General features: G+C 42.1%; 1 protein-coding gene across 5 annotated transcripts in view; it reads left to right on the forward strand.

Annotated features, from left to right (window-relative positions):
• The window catches only part of STOX2 (storkhead box 2), a 206,731-nt gene that overhangs the window by 32,058 nt on the left and 149,711 nt on the right, over positions 1-24,962 (forward strand). For 2 of the 5 annotated variants that reach the window (XM_057696324.1, XM_057696326.1), the window contains exon 1: positions 17,714-18,351. The exons of 1 other annotated variant lie outside the window; for it this stretch is intronic. The gene's annotated coding sequence lies outside the window, so the exon portion shown is untranslated. Of the gene's footprint in view, positions 1-15,675; positions 16,141-17,713; positions 18,352-21,572; positions 21,776-24,962 lie in introns of those variants that run through there. 2 more of the 5 variants (XM_057696327.1, XM_057696329.1) reach the window with 2 other exon arrangements.

Consider the following 24,962-nt stretch of genomic DNA (forward strand, 5'->3'; position numbering starts at 1 on the left):
GTGATGAAATGGTACACATATATTATGCAGATTGCATGAGCTAAGACTCCATGTAACTTTTAAATATGAATTATGAAGTGATCAGCTTTCAAAATACCCAAATTAGTTGGTACCGGGTCCGTAGCTAGTTTTGGTGAACGCTCTAAGGGTTTTGTTTGTTTTCCTTTGTGTAAAATATTCCCATCGAGGGACACAGAGGATGATGACCGAGCCTGCAAAGCTTCCCTTCTTTTTCTTGGAGGGGTGTGTGTGTGTATGTGTGTGTGTTGGGGAGTGGAGTGCTTAGAGGAAAGGGGACGGAAGTGATGATATTACTTTTTGGAATCAAGTCTTTTGAACCTAGACTGGAATGTTGTAATACCTTAGCAGTAGGCAGTGGGCGTGAAAGGCTGACTTTTTTTGGAGGGTGGATGGGTGACTTAAAGATTCCAAGACTATTTGGAAAGTTATGTGTTTGTTTCAAGTGTCTTCTCTGTGCTTGTACTTTTACAGCCAGACTCTTGTTATCTGAAGGATGAATTCTTTTGGCTCTTCTGGCTATTTTTGTCTTCCTTTCATCCAAGTGCATTACGTTTATCTCCCCACCAGGGGGCAAGCAAAGAAAAGCAAAATCAGTCTGACATCGACTTCATGGCTGCAGATCCCCTGCAGTGATGCTTTCTTATAGCATCTTTGTAGCAAAGAGGGATTTTATGTGTGGGGGGCTTATGTATGCGTGTGTTTACTTGCTGTATCTGACTACACAGAATTGCCACAATTCTTAGAAATCCTTTTAAAATGATTATAACATAAGTAACAGTTTCAATGGGAATTCTAAGACTATGCGGCCTGTCCCATATGCATAACTCAGACTTGCTAGAGCCCTTCTTCCATGCCTGAGATTTGGTCTTGATCTATTTATCTGGCTACAGAAGTGCTCGGGAATGTGGTTACAGTATGTTCTCAGAGACACTGCAGACTGTAGGCTGAGGGAGGACGTTTTCAACATACTGTCATTACAGAGTCAGAACGCTCCACAGCAGGCGGGTGGGTCCCGTCCCTGCCTCTTACGGCCCAGACTGCTTCTTACTTTAAAGGGAGGTTCACTTGGAAGTTTTCTCACTCTCTATTTTAGAATATTTAGAACAACCTAAAGTATAATTTTTCAGTTTTATTGAGATGTAATTGACGTACAGCACTGTACAAGTTTGAGGTATACAGCGTCATGACTGGACATCCATGTCGTGCGAAATATAGGACAACTTTTTAGAATAGGTGAGAAGTTTAGAAAAACAGGGGCAGGAAAAATAAGCAACTTATTAAGGATTTGCTACTGGGTGAACAATGAAAACAAATACAGAATTGACCTTGCCGGAACCAAGATACTGAAAAATCGTGGGTAAGAGAAATGCTTATATTGGGAGTTTTATTTTCCCATGGATGCATATCATTTTGGAGGGTCACTTATATGGAAAAAGATTTGACTTTGGGATGATGAGTCCTGGCCTGGCTTTCAGCAAGTGCTCTATTCTTGCCGGTATGTGGCTTATGTAATTAATTTCCTCATTTAAATACCTGCAAAAGAAAAATGTGGTGCATAGTGAAGTTGCTTGATCTTTTTATGCTCATTACCACCCATATTTATTAAAATATAACACACAGGTGATTCCTCATTTTCCTAGTAGTTCTTACTGCCTTTCTTGATTTGAATACGTAAGAAGCAGTGACTGCCCTAGGCGTTCTGCAAGACTTAGTCTTAATAAATAGGTACCAGAGCTGCTTTTTTAAAAAAAATTTTTTTAATTTATATTTATTTATTTATTTTTGTGGTGCAGTACCTGCTGTATTTCTAGTGTGAGGCTATCAGGACACAAGCGTACTCAACCACAGTCACATGTGGCCATGTACATATTTATACCAAGCTGCGGTCGTACAAGACACACACATTCAAGTTCAGACAGCCACACACACGATCAGCTACAGTCCCACACATATCAGGTTACAAAGTCCGTTACATCTCACCCATTCACACGGGCACCTGGACAGATCCAGGTAATAGATACAGTGCTACCCTCAGCGGCCCTCACGTGCCAGGGCTTGTGGCTGACTTACCAGGTTGGATCTCCTAGGTCCCAAACCACCCTTCTGCCAATGTTGGGAAGGAGAATCCACCCCAATGTTCACACTGTAGGGACGTCCCTGGTGGCACAGTGGTTAAGAATCCGACTGCCAGTGCAGGGGACACGGGTTCGAACCCTGACCCGGGAAGATCCCACATGCCAAGGAGCAACTAAGTCCGTGTGCCACAACTACTGAGCCCATGTGCCACAACTACTGAAGCCTGCGTGCCCAGAGCCTGTGCTCTGCAACAAGAAGCCACCGCACTGAGAAGCCTGCGCACCACAATGAAGAGTAGCCGCCCCCCCACCCCCGCTTGCTGCAACTAGAGAAAGCCCTCGCGCAGCAATGAAGACCCGGCACAGACAAAAATATGTAATGTAAATAAATAAACAAAAAGCCCCGAAACATTCACACTGTAAACCTTGCGAGGTTCGAGTTCGGGAGATCTGGAATGCTCCCTTCAGCCAGAAACACTATCAAACCATAAGCTCTTAGGTCTGAAAGGCTCCTATCCTACCCTCAAGGCAGGAAGCCTCTTGCAACCTTCCTAACAGATCATTCAGCTCCTGCCTTCACATCTCGTGACAGGGTAGAGCTGCTTTTTTAGATGGAACCTAGCATATATCAGTTTACTAGTTGCATACTGTGCGACGAAGCTAGTATTTCAGATGCCAGAATGGTGTATAGAAGACGATGGCTTTACTGACAAAGTAAACAGGAAAACTCTGAGCCTTACAGTCTGCTGCTATCAGTTTCCCTTTAATTACCTCCCGAAGTACCTGTTAATGACTCATTACTTATAAAAATAAGTTAAAGGTGCTCTGCAGCCCTGTTTGTAGTTTCTTTAAAGGTTTTGATTGGGCTGCTACCAGGAAAATGGGTGTATGGCCCTTATACGGGCCCGTGAATCAAATTGCTTGGTGATTTTATACGTTTAATGAAGGGTGCTCCAGGGCTATCTGCAAGACCGGGTTAAGCGGAGGTGGAAGAAGGTGCCTTATGACAAAGATCATGTCCTCTTAGAACCTACCATGTTGGCTGCCTGCGTTCTGTTCTTAGCAAATTGAGCCGATTGGGTTTTAGTCCTGGTTTCTGTGGTTTTCCACATGTAATGGTCCCTTTTCATTCACCACCTTTGAAACATGCTTGAGTTTGCAATCCTCTCTCCTAGATAAATAAGTCACAGCGAGTTTCAAACTTCTTTATTTGTTTTGGAAAGAAAACCCTTTTTTCAAATAAAATTACACATGGCATCGCAATATATACGGATGAAAGCAGAACGGCTCTTGAGGGGAGGAGGGGTGAGCCGCTCAGAACCTTGCCCAGATCTCTCCCCAGAGGGACCTCGCTCAGAACTCGGTGACGTAGAAGAGGAAATTGCTTTTGTATTGCGGCACCCTGTATTTTCACTCACTTTTTATGTTTGCTTGACCACGTTTGTGTACAGACACTGTTGTCTCCCTTCATGGGAACCGAACTTTAGATCAAGGATTGGCAAACCTTTTCTGTAAAGGGTAGGACACTAAATATTTTCAGTTTCATGGTCCATATGGTCTCTGTCACAACTACCCAGCTCTGCCCTTGTCACACAAAAGCAGCCTAGACACATGTAAAGGGATGAGCATGGCCGGGTCCCAGTAAAACTCTGTTTACGGACACTCAAGTTCGAATTTCCTGTCATTTTCATGTGTAATGAAGTACCATCTTATTTTCAGCCATTTAGAAATGGACAAACAATTCTTAGCTCACAGGCCATAGAACTGCAAGCTGGATTTGGTGTGTGGGTCCTAGTTTGCTGATTCCTGCTTTAGTTTTTCAACAGGGATTACTTAAAAAACATTGTGTTTAGCTGAAGTGTAGATTGAGGCATCTGTAATGTATTTCAGCTTCTCTGACAATCTCTTTTCTCTTTCTGAGGCTACCACCATATATGTCTGCGTCATGCCTCACAGGCTGCTAATTCCTGATGCAAGTGTTCTTTCCAGCACACGTATGCTGTGATCAGATGCAACAAAATACCTTCACACCGGGGGCTAGGGCATCAGGTTGTGCATTTTGAGGGTGGGGGGAGGGACACAAATGTTCCGTCCACAACACTCTCCAGTGTCCTTATTTCCATTGTCATAAGGAGAGGAAAATTGAAATGACCACTCTCAGAGGGCTGGGGAGTTCCTGTATTTGCTGTTGCCAAGACCCCACATCAGTGTCGGCAAAAAGTCACATCCCAGTTTGTCTCTCTGAGTGGAACGGCAGGTTTTAAAGACTGGAAGGTGGTAGGGATTGAAAAGAAGACACAGAGGCAGGAGAAGAGCTCAACAGATTGACATGGAGACTGAAATTTACTTCTTCTTCCAGTAAATACCCATGCAGAATTTTGCATATTACGACTTGTCATATATTCCTCCTACCCGGCCACCCCAGGCACAGTGCTAGATTCCCATAGTGGTGCCGCTGTGTAGCGTGTGTGTGTGTGCATGTGTGTGTGTGTCTGTGTGTGTGTGATAATTGCTATGTTATTTGCTATTCACAGCGACCCTGTCAAGTCAGCTGGCCAGTGTTGTTATGGTGTGACCCCCACTGGCTGTAGATATCAAGACCAGAGGTGTGGGGAATTGGACAGACTTGCCCAAGATCACATCACAAGCTAGTGACAGAGCTGAGAGTGAAGCAGGCCTGAGATTCCTGTCTTGTGTAATTGTCACATCACGCTACTTCCTACAACCTCCTGGGTGGTTGAAAAGCACTTGTCTAAACCTTATCTTTGAGGCGGGATAACAGAGTTTCCTGTTTCAGCTTCGCGTGTCCTGCCAGCTCTGTCATCTTTGATCGTCTTGCTATTTTGTGTCTCATATGAAGTGTTGGAAAAATTTGAGGAGGGGGTGGGCGTGTGCAGTGTTTTTCCTACTAGGATGAGGTCACCGTTCTGTTGCAGTCATGTAAGGCTCAGTTCCCTAGGACACTGGGGAGGAGCGTATATCTGTTAGGAAATTAAAACTGATCCTTTATTGCACTGGCAAGATTTGTCTAAAATAAAGCATTTTAAAATTAAAATTTGCTTTTTTGAAAAATGCTGTTTGAAGCAGAAAGTTGTGTCGGAGAGAAAAAAAAACCACAACATGGCTGATAGAAAAACAGTTTTTTAAAAAGCAAGACATGAATAAGTCATTTTCTTATGATAGCAGTTATTCAGAATAAGTACCCAGTTCTCACAGGACTTGTATCTCAAAGATATCTTCCCGTTTAGGAAATAAAATGATTTCACTAGGCTAGGGCTTCTTACAGTGTTTGGAGTTGGGGAATTGCGTTTGTAGAACTGCTTCCTTCGGGCCGAGTGTGTTTATCTTATCGAGGCTTAGAATAGAGGCATCTGAACCTTGGGATGGCCAGCTGGTTCCCGCAGCCCACGTCGTTATGGGGAAAGACAGAGGAACACGCTGGTCTCCTTGGTTTTCATGTGCTGGGCAGCGGGGCTGTGTGCAGCCTTCCATTCTCCTAGATGTTCTGGGTCCAGAAAAAGGATTGACACGGGTCCCCGAGAGTTGCTTAAACTTCTGGAAGGAGGAACTCTTGGGGCAGCCCCAGTCCTAGTGCCCAGACCTGGATTTCAGTCTCAGCCCTGTCACTCACTGCTGCTTAGCCTCTGTCATCTTCGCTTTCCTCATGCATGAAATGAGGATTGCAGACTTGGACAAAAGTCTGAGGGTTTGTGAGAAGAGATGACACGTTGCTTAGTGCAGTAACTGGCACAGAGTTGGTGTTCAATAAAAGGTAATTCACTTTCCGCCTCCTTCACATCCTCCTGTTCCAGGGGGCACCAGGAGAAAGGGACCCTTGAGGACAGAGGAGACCCAGAGGCCCCAGCACTGGCCAGGGAGCCAGGAGTGAGGGGCCAAGGGTCCCTGGGCAGCCAGGTCTGCACTTGTCCTTCTGAGGAGGTGCTGCCTTGGTGCTGCACCCAGACGTTGTCACCAGGTGGGCAGGGAGCTGAGTGACTTCGGGTATCTGAATCTGGGCTTCTCCATTTACATTGTGAAAACTGGCATTTAAATATCTACACATCATAAAATTAAATGCTTGCATCACTGTACAGGTTTAGTACACATTTATCCTTCTTGACTACAATTGCTTATTTAGTCCTTTGTCCTGCTCACGTGACTTTACACTGTGAGAATAAGGACCATGTTATCTCACAGTGTGTAGTCACTGGTGAATGAATGTGGGACACAGTACCTTGCCCGGAGCCAGGAATATAATATGGACGCAATTCATGCTTGTTGAGCAGATGCATTTTTCTTACTTTTTAATTGTGTGTATTTATGTAAAATTGAGGGCTAACCTCATAGAGTAAAGCACATAAAAAGTGCACTAACTTTAAGTGTACAGTTTGATGATATTCTATATATAAAATATATATCTATACAGATAGATACGTACCCGTCTAACAACCAACCACACTGAGATATAGAAATTCCTCGTACCCCATAAAGTTCATTTCGAGAGGAGGGGTGTCTCTATGATATATTCTAATTTTAACATTAAAATTCATTTACTCAGCTGTGTTTTCTAGAACACTGACCATGGACAGAGCATTATACTACACACCAAGGGTGATACCTGCAAAAAATAAGATACATTCTGCCTTCAAGAGCCTCTTGATTTGTCTTGCAAGACAGGACTAAACCTTAAATAATCCAGTAACCAATTGTTTACCAAAATTAGCCCTGAAAACCAACGGTTTCTGGATTTTATTTTTACTTTATTTTCTTTCTTTTTAAATTTGTTTTTATTTGTTAGTTTTTTGGCTGCTTTGGGTCTTTTTTGCAGGCTTTTTCCAGTTGCAGTGAGTGGGGTCTACTCTTCGTTGTTGGGGTGCGTGGGCTTCTCATTACGGTGGCTTCTCTTGTTTGCGGAGCATGGGCTCTAGGCGCTCGGGTTTCAGTAGTTGTGGCACTCAGACTCAGTAGTTGTGGCACACGGGCTTAGTTTCTCCATGGCATGTGGAATCTTCCCGGACCAGGTATCGAGCCCGTGTCCCCTGCATTGGCAGGCGGATTCCTAACCACTGCGCCACCAGGGAAGTCCGTTACTTTATTTTCTTAATGACAGAATTCTTTCTTCAATTAACACTTACCTGGAGCCTAATATATAAAACAAGCAAGCAAGGGAATGTTTTGGCTGAAGCTGAAGTAAACACTCACCACCCCCACCCCACCCCCGACCAGGGACATTTTGCAACCACCGGCTGTCATGGGACCCCACAGCAGGAAAAGATTAGGGTGTCTGGAGCAGCTAGGGCCGAGCCTAGACTTGAGATTGGATGTGAATGGTGTATATACCCCAGGGGGTGGGAAGGTGAGGGTAGTTAGAGGACCGTCCAGCCTGGGAGATATGCTTGAGGAGAAGGGGCCTGCGGTCTGAATGGTCATGGGAGCACAGGCAGGGGGCAGGGAGAACCACGGGGGATGCACCTGGAACAGCCAGTGGGAAAGGGGAGAGCGTCTCCAGGAAGAGAGTTCTTCCTCACCTAACATGACACTAGATTTCCTCATGCCTTTTGTTTAAATACTACTCCAGACAGAGAGACATCACCTATTTTCCTATGGATAGCCAGATCACCCCTGGAAAATACCTAAGGAAGGGGAGTTATTTTTGTGGTCCACTGAGGTCATGGGCAGAGAATCTATAATACCAGGTGATACCATTTCCTTGAGCCATTTGAAGACTTCAGGACTCTGAACAAACGTCTTAGGACTGTTCAAAATGGAAGCTGCGAAGAGGAAGTGCAGAGACCAAAAAGAAAGAAGCACAAGAGATGCATTTATATTTATAGAATCTAATGACACCAGCGATGGTGTGAGTACTGAGAGTTGTCCTAATTATAAATAGGGAGGCTGTTAAAAGGCTCAAATGTACTGAGTCTATTTCTTCCGCGGCGAAGAGAGCTATTTGTTCACCTCTTGGAGAGGCAGCCGCTCCCACAGATGAATAGGTTGTCATTAAGTGTAGTTAAATGACAACTTACTAAGTGGGTCCTACTACCTAAAGCAGTCCTGCTTTGCAGTGACCCTGTGTGGTCAGCAAGGTGGGCTGTCCCACACTGATAAAATGATGCTCTATCTGGTTCTGTAAAAGAGCCTCGGAGTTCAAGAGATTGAACTTTAGAAAGTAATCATGAAAAATGATGTTGTTGTCGTTGACAGCAAAATTGTTAAGATTTCTACTTGCAATTCTTTGACTACTAAGTTCAGTCTTTTTGTGATTTAGTTCTACAAATTCAACAAATGAGGGACAAATATTTATTGAATGCCAGCTGTGTGCCAGACATTATGCGGTGACGAGGAGAAACAGTCAGTGAACAGAATTTCGGAAGTTCTTGACCTCAGGGAGCTTATATTCTCGTGCGATAATTCCAAACTTTTTCCATATTCTCACTGAAAAAATGAAATAACTACTGAAGAAAGTGTAAGCTGTTCATTTGGCTGGAGTCTCAGTGGATTTTGAAGTATCCAAAATTGGGGGAAGGTAAAGATTTTAGGAAGGAAATATGTATAAAAGTGAATTCTAGCTCAACATATCATACCCACTGATGTCCACTATCTAATAGCATTATAGCACTTTCTCTCTGTCTTAGTATTTCAGGAGAATTCTTCCAGAATTATTAATAGATAGTTTTAAATATCTCATTCCATCTGGAAACTAAATAGAATTTGACAGCCAATAGCCAAAGCCAAGTTAAATTGACAAAGTATATAAATATCAATGATGTAGAAGTGTGTAATCCATAGACTAAGACGATTTTGGGTGGCTTTCAGATTTAAAAAAAGTATCTGTAAACACTTTAGCCATTTCTTTTATGTTTAGCTATTAAAGGTATATCTGAAATCACTAAACATTAAGTGACACAAAGAAATATTGCAAGGCAATAATGCTGTGGTCCAGTGGCTAAAATATTCTTACTTTTTCTGATTTCTTGCGGGTTGTGAGGGAGCAGAAGCCAACAAACAAATGCGAGGAAAGAGTTTAGGGAGTGTTTGGCCAGGACTGCCTACCTGAAAATTAAAGTAAACAGGTGAAAATAATCAGCACACATGTGCCTTTCTTATTTATAAGAAGTGAATGCTGCATAGAGAGGGTTATTTTAAAAAAATTATATTTTCCTTAAATAGAAAAGCACCAATATTAAAAAAAAAAGATTAATTACCCAACATTTTATTTGGAGTTTTACTTTCAAACCCAAGAATTCTTGGTTATTTATGAACTTGGTGCTAGGGAACTTTTCTGTTCCAAATTAAAAAATACAGAACGTGATTTGTCAGTTATTTTCACACTTCTTACATTTAAAATTTAGAGACAATTTAGCGAACAACAGTGCAAATAAACTATAACAACTGTTTATAATCTTAGCAGAAGAAAAGTAATTTTTCTAAAGGTATCGTACATATATATTATTTGTATTAAAAGTTGGGAGACAATGCACTAACTTGAGGGCTTCCATGTTTGTTTGTTTTTTGTTTTTCTGGCTTTAGCAAAAAAGACAAACAAACAAACAGAACCCTGAAAGCCAAAAACCCTAGATTTTCTTGTCCTTTGCATTTGTTATTGTAAGGGTAATGATGTGAGAAAAATTTTCAAAAATTATTCTACATTATTTTATAATTATATATTAATTATAGTATTAATTTATAAACATGTTTATAACTACATAATATAACATATTATTACATAAAATAATCCATTTATCCCACATTTTCTTCATGTGCCAATATATTTTCTTAACAATTATAATTATAGTTGACCCATAGTTCTGTACTTTTATTTTCACTCAATTAATGTCTTTATATATAATCAATTTTAGATAATATAATCTCATCTATGTCCAGTGCCAATTTCGAATCTTAATAGTCTAAAAGATTTTTTTCATAAGAACAAAAAAATCATTGTTCAACTTGATGAGTGTTTTTCACTGTCTTAGAGAGTTCTGATGGTCCAGTTGAATATTTTGGTGCTGAGAAACATCTTCAGGAAGGCAACAGTTGATTTCTTAGAAAATCACATCTGTGAACACATTGTCCTCTTTAGGTGGCCTAACATTAGTAGGTAAATGAATTCAAGGTGAACCGTTGCTTTATTTTACTAATAAAATCAGCAGTTTTACTCGTGTAAACCATCTTTTTGTATTGAAAATCCTTTTTTTTTTTTACAGTTAATATATCATTTTTATTATATTTAAAGGAGCTCAAAATGCATCACCTTGTTTTCTTCGGAAAGAAGAATGTGGATGACAGCAATTTGGCAAAATTACTATAGTTAACATTTTCCTTGATAAGAGTAGGGGTTTAAATTGATTTAGTCTGTTATTTATTTCAGGTTAATAAGCTCTATCTTCCAGTAGTGTTATATCAATGTTATTTCTGAACGAAATGTATTCTTTGTATTGTGTCCACTAACTCTTAAATTCGTCAACTAGACTGGGTGACTGAGGATCATTTTTCTCCAGGGTGATCAGTTTATACATGCAGAATTCCATTATGATGCATGTTGTCAGACAAGAACTGTATTTAATAGAACCCGTGTTCTTTTCTGTCCCTCAATAATAGAGTCTTTTTTAAAAATCTGGTTGCTGTATATTCTCTGTAAAAATAAATCGTCTAAAACGAATGCTTTCATTATCTTCCAGTAATCACCACGTATAGTTAAGATATGACACTAACACAAATAATCAAGTAGAGGGAAAACACAGTAAGTATAGCATATTTCTTCGCAGTTCTTTTTTTTTCTTTGCATTGGGTTGGCTAAAAAGTTCATTCGGGTTTTTCCGTAAGATGCTATCTATGATCGTTCTGTCAGGAAATAGATACTATTGAGTTCTCCAACCTTTTCTTCACGTAAAAGCCCAATTTACTAACCAGAGTAAAACAGAACTGGTTCAGGGTGAAAATCCTTTTTTAGAATAAAAACTGAGTATGCTTTTGCTCCACATGATGCAGTTTTCCTTCTCCCACTTTTGTTTGACAGTTTGATAATTGGATTGTGAAAAAGAGCCTTGAGTTCAGAGAATTTTTGCCTTGAGGGATACCCAGAAAAGTTGTGTTGGTAGTAAAAGAAGCCATTGCTTGTGTTAAAACTTAAGGTGAGTCATTTAACTGCATCCATTAAAAAAAGAAATTCTTGTGTTGCTTACCTCTGGTAGACATTGTGGATAGGATGCTAAGATCATCCATAAAAATGCCTGTAAATGATTTAAAATTATTCAGCTTCATCTCACCACACACTTAGCATGTTCACTCATTCCACAAAAATTTATTGGGCCACTCACCTCCTGTGTGTTGAGTATTTTGTTAGATATAAATGTGACTAAAATATGGACCCTGACCCCAGGCTAAAGTGTTAAAGGTAAACTTCATCTGTAAAATGAACTTTACAGATTATAAACAACACCACTGAATTCTCACAAGAATCTCGTAAAGCAGGTATTGGTTCATTTTTTTTTTTTTAAATGATGACATTGAAACTTAGAAAACGTAATAGTCTACTCAAGGCTATCTCTAATGCAGTTCCTTGGATTCCCAATCAGGTGACGTTTCCAAGTTACAAAGATGACTCTCTGACAATCTAAAACGAACAATAAGAAATGTCCACCACAGCCAAATACAAAATAGAAAGTAATACTTACAGAGAAGTACAGGAGTCCAGAAGAGGGAGAGCAGGCTTCTGGAAGGGAGAATGGACAAAGGAATATCACTGGAATTCAGCTGGATGGATTTACACCTACAAAGCTGGGGAAGGTCATTCCATCCAGTCCTGAAGAAGCTTCAGTAAAGCTTAAACCAGGTAGGGAATGCGTTTAGGGAGATTGGAAATAGGAAGAGTTCAGTTTTTCTGCATTGTTGAGTGTGCCACACAGAATCATTAGAAGTGAGGCCAAAGAGATGGAAAAGAGACACATTCCAGGCTTTGATGCCAGACCAAGAAGGCTGAATTGTACTTGCTAGGAAATCAAGAACCATTTGGGGTTTCTAAGCAGAAGCATGATTATTCAGGAAGCACTTTTAAACGGAGGAGTTGCAAAGTCAAATGCCTGTAAAGACCAGGCAGGTAACTAGCAAAGTGGAGAGGATGTAGCAGAGAGGCTGTCTTTTCTAGGGTATGGGTGCTGTTCCGTGCTTTAGGAACGCAACCTCTCACTGTTTACTGTTCTCTTGTGCACATGTGCTGTGTTGTCACAAATTACATTTTGATACCATATGTACCCACTGACATAGATTTGTAATTATTGTTTTCTGTAGTTGTCTTTTAAATCACATAAAGAAGGAAATAAGTAAATATACATGAATGTTGACTGTTATATTTACCTATGTAGCTACCTTTGCTAGTGTTTTTATTTCTTCACGTTGATCAAGTTATTTCTGGTATCCTTTCATTTCAGCCTGAAGGGCTCCTTGTAGCATTTCTTGTAGGACAGAGATAGACTGCCCTGCTAGGGACAGGCTCTCCCAGTTTTTTAAGTCAGGGAGTGTCTTAATTTCTCTTTTGCTTTTGAAGGATAGCTTTGCTGAATATAGAATTCTTAGTTGATAGTTTTTTTTAAGCACTTAGACTGTCATCACTTTGCCTTCTGGCCTCCATGGTTTCTGATAAGAAATCAACTGTTAAGCTTATGGTGGCTCCCTTGTATGTGACAAGTCTCTTATCTCTTGCTGCTTTGGGGATTCTCACTTTGTTTTTCAATACTTTGATTACAATGTCTCTCAATGTGGACCTCTTTGAATTTATCACATTTGGATTTTGTTGAGGTTCTTGGATATACAGATTAAATATTTTGGTCATTACTTCTTCATATGTTCTTTCTGCCTTTTTCTCTCCTCTCTTTTGGGGACTCCTGTTATGCATGTGATGGTATCCCACAGGTCTCTTAGGTTGTGTTAATTTTTTTTTTTTTTTGTATTCTTGTTTTTACTCTGCTAAGATTGGGTACTCTGAATTAATTTATCTTCAAGTTCGTTTCCTCTCTCTGCTCAAATCTGATGTTGAACTCTTCAGTTCAATTATTGTACTTCTCAACTCCAGAATTTCTATTTGGTTTCATTTTACAAACTGTTTATTGATTTTCTCTATTTGATGAGACGTTATTGTCATGGTTTCCTTCAGTTCTGCATATACGGTTTCCTTTAGCTTTTTGGGCATATTTAAAATGATTGATTTAAAGTCTGTCTAGTAAGTTTAATATTTGGGCCTCTTCAGAAACCATTTCTATTATTTTATTTTTCCCCTTTGTATATAGTCATACTTTCTTGTGTCTTTACATGCCTTGAAATTTTTTGTTGTTGAAAACTGGATATTTTGAATACTGTAATGTGACTGCATTGGAATTCAGATTCCCCCTCCTTCTCAGGCCTTGTTATTCTTGATTTTTGTGGTTGCTGATTTTTCTTTAGTGCTTTTTCTGAAACAATCTTGTGAAGCTGGTATTCTTTGTTATATAAAGCCATTGCTGTCTTTGGTTAGTATAGTGTCCAGCTAGCAATTTTGACAGAGATTTCCTTAAACATCTCAAACAAAAAAAAAAAAAAAAAGAAAAAGAAAAATAAAAGAAAGAAAGAAAGGGAAAGAAAAGAAAACGGGGGGGGGGGGAGGTGTAGGAGAAGAGAGAAAAAAGAAAAGATGAAGTAGCCAGTAGGCTGTGTGTGTTGGAGCATGCCTTCAACGTTCAGCCACTCAGGTTACAACTCTGCCCTAGTCTTCGCTTCCTGCTTGCACAAAGCCTGAAAGTCAGCTAGAAATGTGATGTTAGGACCTTCTTTGGTCTTTTCTGAGCCTATACCATGCATATGAACTTTTAGTTTCCCAGGAATATGTAAGAGCTTTCAAAGTTTTTGTTTTCCAAAGTATCTCACTCTTCCCAGGCTTTTTGGTACATCTGTTGTTTGTCCCAAACAGTATCCTTTGCCCCAGGTGACAGCAGATAATTCATTTGCCTTTAAACATTTTTGACCAATGCTTCTTGGTACTCATCTCTTCACTCAGGGAGAGTTCTGAATTAGATGAAATAAACATAAGACCATTGCATCAGTCCTTCAAGGAGTCACCAGGCAGGTCAAACATAACCATAATTATGTAAAAACAAGGTCTACTCTGATCTTTGCAGCACCACTAACCCACACCAGGGAAGTGGGTTGCATCTTCAAAACCACCATTGAGCTGGGTAGCGGGGCATGGGGCCAGGGATGTTAAAATGCCACAAATCTCTCTTACTGATATTTAGCCACTTTTTTTCTTGATTATGTATTCACCTGGTTGCTGTAAACCTTTAACCAGCTTTTAGATTTCAGATAAAGTTGGTCCTGACAGTTTTTATTAGCTGTTTTGTGGAGGAACTGGCCCATGGAATTCCCTTCTCCACTGTTTTCACTGATGTCACTCATGTGCTTTAAAATATTGTATATATAAAAGAAAACATATGTGCAAGCTAAGTACCAGTACCTTTGGTATAGAGCAGATTGGTGAGGATAGAGATTGAATGAGAAAAAGGGAAAAGGAAATGGGGGGAATACTGATCGACCCGACCTCAGGCCCCAAACACAGCACAGTCTTCCTAGAAAGTTATGCAGTCCATGTGTCTGTTCTATTAGAGGAACAGTGTTTGGTTGCCTGTAATAGAAACTTGACTAATGCTGGCTCAAACAGATAGGAGTTTATTTGAATCACATAATGAGAAACCTGGGATGGACAGGCAAGGGCTAGGGAAGTAGCCCAATGATGCTGTCAAGGACACAGGCCCTATTGGTGTCTCCCCTCTGTCATTAGAATATGGGCTTGTACATCCTTAGCTGTTGCATTTTGAGCTCAAGATGGCTGCTGCAGCTCCGGATGTCTCCTGTGCATTCAAGGCAGAGAATTGGCACAAGGCCAATTTTCTTGTGTTTTTGTTTGTTGGCTTGTTTTTAAGTTGGGACAGAAGGCTCTCCTCAGAAGATGTCTTGTGTTTCATTAGCCACGAATAGGTCACGTGCATATTCATTTCAGTCACTGGCCAAACTACTGTGAGAAGGTATGATTCTTTCCTTAGAACTGAGGAAGGGCCTGTCCTTCAAGAGATCAAAGGATCAGGGCTCTGTAAGCCAGGAAGAAAGAAGGAGGTGAGCTGTTAGGTAGGCCGTTGACAGTGGTGGCCATGGGCAGAAACTAGGAGGGACGGCAGATAAGGATGCGGGGTGGAGGAGGCTGTCTTCATCATTGGGGGAGCGAGGGGCTTAGAAATGAGGATCAGAAACACAAATGTCCCGTCATTCAATGGGAGTAAATCCAGACGTGTCGACTCAGCCAAAGTAAGCCAGCGCCTGTGGCATTTCCAAAGCTGGAACAGGGGCCCGTGTGGAGCAAACAGAACTCTGCTGAGTGCCTTGATTCTGGCTCTGGTGTTTGCCTGGTGGGAGTTTACGTTACATGTAGAGCTGGCAGGCAGTTTCTGGCAGGTGTGGCATCTCCAGGCCCTTAGACAACCCGTCAAGTCTGGATATAAGCACCGTGTGCAGGTGCTAGCAGATGCCAAACACCGAACTGGAGATTGGGGAAGAGTTTTTCTGGGCCAACTTGGGAAACTGGCAAGAGTCCCAAATTCAGGAGGAGCCAGATTTCCTGGGCAGTTACCGAAACAAGAGCTTGGGAACAGAGCTTAGGGGCGAAGCCCTGTTATTTGAGGGTTGGAGGCAGGCTGGGATTAGGGAACTAGGAGCCCTTTGATTAAAATTAGGACTTTAGGGAGGGACTGGCAGCCAGTGCTACCTGATGTAAGACCCCAGGGTGGAGCTGGCTCGGGTTAAATGAAAGGTCTCGCATCTCAGGGTGGGATTGGTGGTGGGAATTGAAGATTTGGCTACCGCAGGCAGGGATCAAGTGGTCCCGGTTGAGGAGGGAGAAGAAAAGATGTAGCTACTTAGAGGATAGATACAAGAAATATTTTGGAGATAGCATTTATGGGACTTGGCAAGAGGAAGACATGTTGGCGTGTGAGCCTTGGTGGCTAGCTTTATCAAAAACATGGTATGTCAAAGCAGCAGTCTTTTTTGATGCTAAAAACCTCTTGAGGTTGGGATGTTAGCAATTGATTACGTGAGACTGGGCTTGGGAGGGAGAGTGCAGCTGAAATAAAGGCTGGAGTCATCCACATCAAGATAGTGATGGAATTGAGACAGGACAGGTAGATGGTGTGGAGAAAGAGTTCAGCTTCTATGACATGAAGAGAAATTATTTCCTCAAATGGTTGTCTTTGTTGCCTTTCATTTGATCTCCCCATGAATAGTTTTTCCAGATCCCTCAAATTCTGATTGATTCTTCTTCTTTTTTTAAAATTTGATTGTATTTATTTATTGGCTGCATTGGGTCTTCATTGCTGCACATGGGCTTTCTCTAGTTGTGGCGAGCAGGGGCTACTTTTCATTGTGGTGCGCAGGCTCCTCATTGCAGTGGCTTCTCTTGTTGCAGAGCACGGGCTCTAGGTGCATGGGCTTCAGTAGTCGTGGCACATGGGCTTAATAGTTGTGGCTCACGGGCTTTAGAGCACAGGTTCAGTAGTTGTGGTGCAGGGGCTTAGTTGCTCTGTGGCATGTGGGATATTCCTGGAGCAGGGATTGAACCTGTGTCCCCTGCATTGGCAGGTAGCTTCTTAACCACTGCGCCACCAGGGAAGTCCTGATTCTTCTTTCTTAATGTTTTCAGTTATACCCAATTTTCCCAAATATCTGCATTTTCTTGTGCCTAAAAGGCTTATTTAAATTCTTCAAGAATAAAAAAAATCAGAGGACACCATCTTTCCCATCCCCCAGACAAGGGTTTGTGTTTATTCTCTATGATTTCCCTGAATAGAAATTGTTATTTATGGATAACTCCCAAGATTCTTTAGCGATAGTTCTTTAAATATGGCCAGAGAAAAATGTGTTGCTGCTTTCTGCTTCATTCTTTAATCATGCAGCAAATGGGAGGAAAGAAGATTCAGTCTTATCACACCCACATCAAAATTATTCCAGCTTCAGCATTCTGACCACACCCTGTACCTCGGAAGGAGCGTTTCCTTTAAGCCATGAAGGATTTTTTTTTTTCTGTATTAAGTCAGAGGTGGGTTTTTCAAGATTTATATTAATAAGGAAAAAAGTAATTAAAACCAGTATCATAAAATAGATGGCTTCATCAGTTGGTGTAAGAGTCCTAAGTGGAAGTTATACATAGGAGAAAGGGGTACATTCTCAACAGTCAAAATGGCTAAGTCGTATTTGAACCTGTGATTTTGGGGGTGGAGGGATCCACTAGTTTTTCAAACACACATGGCAAATGTAAAGAACTTTCCAGAACTGAAGTTAAAGCTATAGGTAAGGTAACCAAGTATTGATGAGACCAGGACACTTGTGAGAGCAAAAGTCAGTGTTAGAAATAATTACACGTTGAAACTGTTCGGGGCAAACAATAGGACTTATAGTCACCTGAGTTCTAGACCTCAATAGTGGTTCATGGGTCACATAAATTCAAGGTGAAATGAAATGCAAGTCAGGCATTTCCTCCTTGTTCTGGCCTCTAAGCTGAAGTGCTGTTTTGTTATATGAAATACAGGTGGTTCAAGGGCCTGGAAGTGCTAAAATGAGATTGTCTTAGTCATTAGGCTTTTCCTGTTGCTTTTCAAGTCAAGGTGGTGGTGTTTGGAATCCGTGCTGAGTAGATTCAGGGCCCAGCCCTGTAGGTACTTAATGACTTCAGTGTGGGCTTTTAATCTCCTGCCCAAGTGTTATCTTTCTTGCCCAGACAAGCCTTCCCCATTCTAGGAGAGTGTGGGAAAATTAACACTGCTGAAGCGACCCAGGAAGGGATGACATGTCTGCAGCTAGAAATGAATTGCATTAGTATTTATTTTAATGCAGTCTGGAAACATACAGATTGAAGTCTCTGTGCTGCGTAAGGAGAGACCAGCACCCTTCCAAGGAGGGAAAAAAAGAAAAAGAGGTTTGAAAAATATACAGAGCACGGCTATCTTTACTGCTGGAGTTAGCTCTCAGGAAACCTGAAATGCTGAATGTAATAAAATGTTGACAGCAGTTTCACTTAACATGCGGGAACTCTGGACCAGAACGACATCTTTGGCACCAAAGGAAATCAGGAGAATAAAAGCAGCAGTCGTCAGGATTTGAAGTGAAGCCACAGATTATTACCATCTGTACATTTTCCAGACCCTGTGCAAAACCAGAAAGCTAGGACCCAGACCGGAGAGTAAGTATACTGAACTCTGGGGTATGTTGTTACACAGAAGAAACTCAGAAATTGATCTGAATTTTTAAATACAATGCTTCATAAAACCTGACAGTTTTTTTTTTCTTCTGGTGACCGTGTCCTAATAGTTCATTTGTCGAAAATCTGGAACATCAGGAGGAGTTATTTGTGTGTTTCATGTGGGAGCTACCATTGTTATAAACCCGTATCATACCAGGCCTTCTTACTTTGGTGGTTTCTCTATAAATGTAACATTACTTGAAAATTGCTCTCTGATTTCAGATTGTCCTTTTACAGTGTGTTTTCGTGTTCTTTCCAGAAACTTGTGGAAAGATCATCATGAAATTCATTTCAGTGTTTGGGTAATGAATTGCTTGGTTTATCACCGTCACGTCACTTCGCTAGTATTTCTCTGTTTATTTTCTAAAAGAAGGTGCTTTCGGATGAGCCTGCGTTAAATATCTTTAGATTAATTTTCTGCCTCGTTGACTGACATTATAATTTGAGCCATAGCTACATTCCCTATGGTTGAGGCCTATATAGAGACTAAACATAAAACACAAACGTTTTAGATCATGTATTCTTTAATCAGGGTTGATGTTTGTTCAGAGATCTTAGACCTCAACTTGTAAAGTCTAGCCCTTGAAAAGCTAGATTCACTGAGGGGTTTGGGGATGGGAGTGGGAAGAGGGGAGATGAGTTTGTTCTTTTTTTTATAAAAAGAGAATGTATATTTAAAAATAACAAGTAGTGAATAAGAGAGGCCTGTTTATCTACAGTGTTTACATAAAAGAGTTAAATCCTATGGCCACGGGGCCATTAGGTAAACTATTTGACATCTCATTGAGACATAGAAACTTGCTTATAAATGGGTTTGATATAGAGCACTGAGAATAAAATTTAATGGGATGATTTAAACTTGAAAACAGCAATTAATGACAGATTGCAAAAGTCGGCCAATTAATTGTCACTTAGTGCTTTTCTATCCAACACATATGAAAGATTGTTTATAAACAGGGAGTATTTTTTTAATGTGCATACAAATTTCGTGTAATACTTGGCAGCTCTTGGCTAGTTTGGCAACATTAAAATCTTAGCTCTTAGACTAGTCTTCTGGATATGAAGTGTTCCATGATAGATTTGTTCTTTCCTTGCAAGCCTGGAAATCTTAATGTTTCACAAGACATTCTTCCCTGCGATGTTTTTCTTCATTCATGTTAATTCTCAGAATAATTTTGTATGAAATGTTTGGCCAAAGTGAAATGAGGGAAGGGTCCCACACCTGTTGAACCCTAGGTTAGCAGTTACGTTCAATCACACTCATTGTGCTTAATTCTGAAAACTACTCATCCCCGTGTTCATTTTGCAATTAAAGTGTGTATACGAGTCTCTCCTACTGCAGGGTGTGCTTTTGTGTCAGGACAGCCCAATCCATTTCTTTAATTAATGATGCAAAGTCCGAGTTCATAGACCCGTCTCAGGGGAGTAATTTAGCATATGTGAAAGGGCTCATGAGGTTTTCTGGACTCTTGGGTCCTATTTGATACGTTATTGCTTCAATATATTAAATGGACCCCAGTGTCCTAAAAACATTCATATAATTTCCACATATTCTTTTTTTTCTGGCTGGAAAGTGTAACTTACGGCAAGAGTCGTTTAGAAACCCAAGTTCATTCTTGAAGAAAAACGAATGGGCATGTTTAGCAAACTTTTTGAAAATATCTCAGTGCGCGGAAATCTTTGGTGAAGTTTACGAATATGTTTCTAACATATTTTTAAATGTCTGTGTAAGCATCTTAAAGCTAAGAGAAAAAGTGCTAACCTGGCATAGTTGATTTCTCTTCTTGCAAAATCCTTGTGAGCAACAAGGTCGTATTCAGCAGAAGGTATGGCTGGAATGACCTGTCGCGGAATGTAAATGATCTGTCTGGAGGTGTGCGCGCATGTGCGAGCCCTTCGCTTCCATCCTGCCTTCTTTTGGAAGTGACATTTGGCATTTTAGCTGCTTTGTGGTGCCAGCTCGATGGGAATCTTGATTTCATCACACAAATTCTGGAGCTGCTCGAGTCCCAGCTGCTCCGATTTGGGTCAGGAGCAGGGCAAGCCTCGACGAAGCCGGCAGCTGCCCTGGCAGGTCTATTCTGAGTCAGCTTCCTGGTCGAGAGTTTCATTCCCGGCCTGGCTGGGGGCTCCCTGGTTGGTTTGGGTGGAGGCTTGCTGCAGGGACGTACCCCTCTCGGAAGGATCCTAAGTGTGCACCCTGGGAGCCAAGCAGGCCAGTCCTAGGAGAGTCCGCTCCATCCAAACCAAAGGGCTGCTCAGGGATTTGCCTGCCCGGAAGCCGCTGTGGCTCTCGGCCACCTGTCCCCTGGCTGACTCACAGTGAATGGCAGGGTGGTCCAGAGTCACAATAACATCGCCTTGCAAGTGGCTGGCACGGACTCTGGGGCATGATAACGCCCTTGCCCAAGGATGATGGGGTGTTTTGCTCTTAGGGAAAAAGGGAAGGAAGGTGTCACGTTGCTGCTTTAAAAATAGTCTGTTTTTGCAGTGGTGTCTGTTGAAAGCTGTTGCATGTGTATTCATGTTGGGAGCTCTTTTCTCTTTGGCACTTATCCTATGGGATTTAAGCAGTCAACTACCAGCTCTCATCGGGAATTCTCTGTGGAAAGTCCTGAAGGTTTGGTCCGTGCCGTCTAAATGAGGAGAGAGGGCACGTGAACAGCAGCGAATAGTATGAGTGTATAATTAGAGCCAAATTGTGTGATGCCGGCCTGAGTGCTGCAGGGGTTCAGAGGACAGAGATCCAACCAGCGTTCCTCGTCCGTCTCCGCGGTCATCCTCCCGCGAGGTTATCTCAGCCCCGCCCACTCCTGCTGCCGCAGCCTAGACCCTCTGCCCCCCTCGTACTAACAAGTCAGGCACCCCCTTCCCTGATTTTGAAGTCCTGCCCTGACTCAGCTGCTCCTCGAGCTCTGTTCTTTTACGTCTGCACCACACTGCTTTAAAGACTGTTGTGCTTTTGTTCGTTTTATTGTCTTCCTGCAATTATTCTCCCCTGAATCACCAGTAACCTGGGGATGGGTGAACTTTTTTGCTCTGGCTCTTGACCACCGTGGTCGTGGTTGGTTCCCTTTTCTGTTTTGCAGCTCCCGTCCCTGGTTTCTGGAAAGTCGCGTGGTTCTTGTTTGGCATCTAATTTGCATCCGTTTTGTTGGCAGTTACCGCTCCCGCCCACGCTTCGGTGAGAATTTCCCAAGTTTCAGGCCGCCTGTCTCCTTATTCTCACCCTCGGATTTATCCACTGACCTTCTTGAGCTGTCACGGTAGAGGATTCGCTTATCCCCGTCTCCAACGTGTATTAAGTGCCTGCGGTGCCCCCGGCTTCCATCTAGGCCTTGAGGGTGGAACACTGACACGACAGGTGGGTGCCTGCCTCCTGGAGCCACTGGTCCGGGGAGGAGGAGTGGACACAGTTCATGTCAGCATCGTGGGGAAGCCGCCCCACAGGGAGGGATACGGCTCCTGTGAGGACGCGTGTGGGCACCTGACCTGACCTGGGCGGGTGGGTCCTCGACCCACAGCCTCCTGGTGCCCCAGCCTCGCTCTTGAACTGCGGTCTCTTGTCACCACCTCAAACACACCATGTCTAAGAGGAAATGGCCTTTTCCTCCAAGCTTAGTGCCCCCCATACTGTTCTGTTTCTGGCAGCGGAACCAGCATGTCCCCCACCGGCTGAGGCTGGAAACCTGGGCGTCATACACGTTTCTGATTTCCCTTCAATTCCCCACCCAGTCACTCGCCCGCTTCTGTCAGCAATTCCTCCCTAATCGCTCTCAACTGGCTCCCTGCTTTCTATTCCCATTGCCACTGCCTGCGGCCAAATCCTCACCACCGCCCTCCTGCCCTCTTTAATATTTATAAGTAGGCTATTTACTGATGCAGAGGGGATTTACAGAAATTACCCAGGTGGTTCATGTTCACGGGGGAAAATTTTTAGAAAATACAGATAAACAGAGAGAACGAAGGAAAGAAAGGAAGAAGGAAGAGAAAAATCACGTTTCACCGTTCAGATAACATTCCTGTTAAAGCTCTGATATGTAACCTCCTAAACTTTTCTCTACGGCATCTACATATCAAAATATTCTCATATGTTAAAAATGTGAAAAATATCTTACAAACTGTAATTCTCTATATTGTTTTGGAGCCTACTTTTTTTGTACTTAGCCTATAAATGTTCACTTTTTTTTTAATGTTCGCTTTTTCACACCTGTAAATATGATTATTTGTAATGATTTTTCATGGCAGCATAATGCTTTGAAATAATTTGTACTTTAATCTTTATACCATTTCAATGCACTTGTGCACCACTGCTAGGTAATTTTTTTTAAAAAAACTTTTTCTTTCTTGCTACTCTTTCATGCAGAAAAAAATCAGTGGCTTCCTATTGCCTGCACACACACGCACACACACACACACACACACACTCCTCTTTATATAGGGAGGTTTTTCTGACTTTCTTAGGGTTCAGTATTCCTTCCCACATCTGGAATAAGATTAGACCACGTTTGGGTGGTTATCATACAAGAACACTTTATATGGTACATCTTGCAGGATGGTGGGGCCTCGGGGATGATGGAGGGACAGTTATTGGCCGGCCTGTCCCCAGCACCTGGCTCAGACTGTGCTTCTCCTTCTGTCCATTCTCTCTTTCCCTCCACTCTTTCCATGTCCTGGGGCTACTGATGTGACCAAGGCCCCTCTGAGCCCCAGCTCCTGCACAGTGAGAGCAGAGACAGCTGTGTCAACACAGATACAATGCGGCAGGACCACGGAGCCGCAGGGGCAAAGGGCTCTGATGGGGTGACTTCGAGGCTAGTCTTCAAGTGCAACAGGCACTTACCAAGTTAAGCTGGTGATCAAAGAGGATGGGTGTGGGAAGTCTGTAAAATGGGGCAAAGAGGGCAGTCCTTGACTGGAAGGCGGGGAGCCGGACTGTGGGTGTGGGTGTGGGTGTGGCAAAAAAGAAATGGCAGGTCCAGGCGGGGGAGGGCCTCTTCAGGGAAGTCTCAATCCACCCAGCAGATGGTTTTGATCGGGCCAATTCAATGGCGAAGCACGAAGAAGCAGCATGGCCCTCACTCCCCAGGAAGCATGATCGAAACCAAGATCAAGTTCTGTGTTTTTATGATTTTGATATTAGAAGTCAAATCCGGAAACCCAGATGTTACCGGGCAATCAGATTATTTTATTGAGCTGACTGGATTTGTTTTTTTCTAGTCTAGCAAGAGACTAGAAAGCCTTTATGAGATCTAAGACTTTATTTTCATCGTCTCAATATTTCTTTGATTAGGATTTGTTCGTGTCAGTTTTATTCACTGATATAAAGGCAGACGAATGTGTGTATGTCTGTTTACATATTTGTCAACACATTAAAGCTAGGCAAAACTGTGACTCTACGTCTCTGGGAAAGACGCGGAAACCCTTTTTGCTGTTCACAGGTAACATAATTCTACAATTAAATATCTGTGTTTTAAAAATCACATTCCTTCTTGCTGATGTGTATACCCATTTTGTATTTAGCTCACTGTGAATTTTTAACTCAAAGAAAATGACTTGCTCCAGTTTTTGAATAAGGAGACAAGGAATTATTTAAGCTTCGCAGATAGAATCACAGTGTTTTAAATCCTAAGGGACTTTCCGTTTGGTCCAGCGTCTTCGTTCTGCAGAAAAGGGAACGGAGGCCTTCACAGGTGAAGCAGTTTGCCCAAAGTGACGGAGCTAACCAGCAGCTCAGCCAAAACCTGAATCCAGGATTTCCGGCTTCCAAGTCCTGTGACCGTTCCACTGCCCCTGCCTCCATCCTAGTTTTAAAAAAAAAAGGAAAGGAAAAGAAAAAAATTGGAGAAATGAGCTGACACAGTGCTTTAATTCTCCTGCCTCTTTACAGAGTGTGAAAAATCCTGATGTACTTTAAAAGAAACATTTAAAAATGTATCCAGACTTGTAAAGAAGATCAGGAATATTTGTGATATGCTAATTAGGACATATCTCATTATGCAAGAAACAGGAAACTTGGCAGAGGGGGGCTGCTATTCAGGGTAACTTAAGGAAACTTCAAAGGTAGGACAAAAGAGTGCTCTTTTTATTTATTTGATAATGTGTGGCTGCCATCACATTTCTGATAGGGTCTGACACCTTTATAATAAGCCCCATAGAAACTGGGAGGGGGGGGGTCTGTCAGACACATGGAAGGAAAAGCAAACAATTTCATTTCCATCTGAGTTTCCTCGCGTGTGAGCGAGGGCCTTTGCCGCAGTGCTCGCCTGCCAAGCTTCTTCCTGTAGAAACTTGTCTGTGCTACCCTTAGTCCTTTGCAGAGGGATTATATTTTGGCAGCCATGCTAATCACTCCAAGGTGACCCACTATTTGGGGAAATAGATCCTTTTCAGCTGTTGTTATGGACCACAAATCCAGTGATGTGAGTCGTTATTTGGGGGAAAAAACGATCGAAGTGTTATTTTCTCCCCACGGCTGGTTATCTCCCCCAGATCTCTGCTAACTAGAAGCACTGTTTCTTCCAAAGAAGGTATAAGTGCCATGGGGAGAA

The sequence above is a fragment of the Hippopotamus amphibius genome, chromosome 10 (assembly GCF_030028045.1).
Source record: "Hippopotamus amphibius kiboko isolate mHipAmp2 chromosome 10, mHipAmp2.hap2, whole genome shotgun sequence".
NCBI lineage: Eukaryota > Metazoa > Chordata > Mammalia > Artiodactyla > Hippopotamidae > Hippopotamus > Hippopotamus amphibius.